Here is a 324-nt window from a genome sequence, read left to right on the forward strand (position 1 = left end):
ATTTTTCTGGTTAAATGAGTGATTCGTTGTTTCTACCACTCCATCTTCTCACAGCCTTAAGACCCTTGGGTTGAATTTAGAATTCATTAAACGCATCGTGGTAGCTTTAAATGTCATGGAAAATTCATTGGCATTAAAAGAAAAGATATACAATTCATTTTAGTGCTTAAAGTCGTAGTATCAAAGCCGGTGGCGCATACTTTTAATCCCAGCACTTGGGAGGCAGAGACAGGCGGATTTCTGAGCTCGAGGCCAGCCTGGTGTACAGAGTGAGTTCCAGGACAGCCAGGACTACACAGAGAAACCCTGTCTCCAAAAACCAAA

This window comes from Mastomys coucha, unplaced genomic scaffold, assembly GCF_008632895.1.
Source record: "Mastomys coucha isolate ucsf_1 unplaced genomic scaffold, UCSF_Mcou_1 pScaffold15, whole genome shotgun sequence".
Taxonomy (NCBI): domain Eukaryota; kingdom Metazoa; phylum Chordata; class Mammalia; order Rodentia; family Muridae; genus Mastomys; species Mastomys coucha.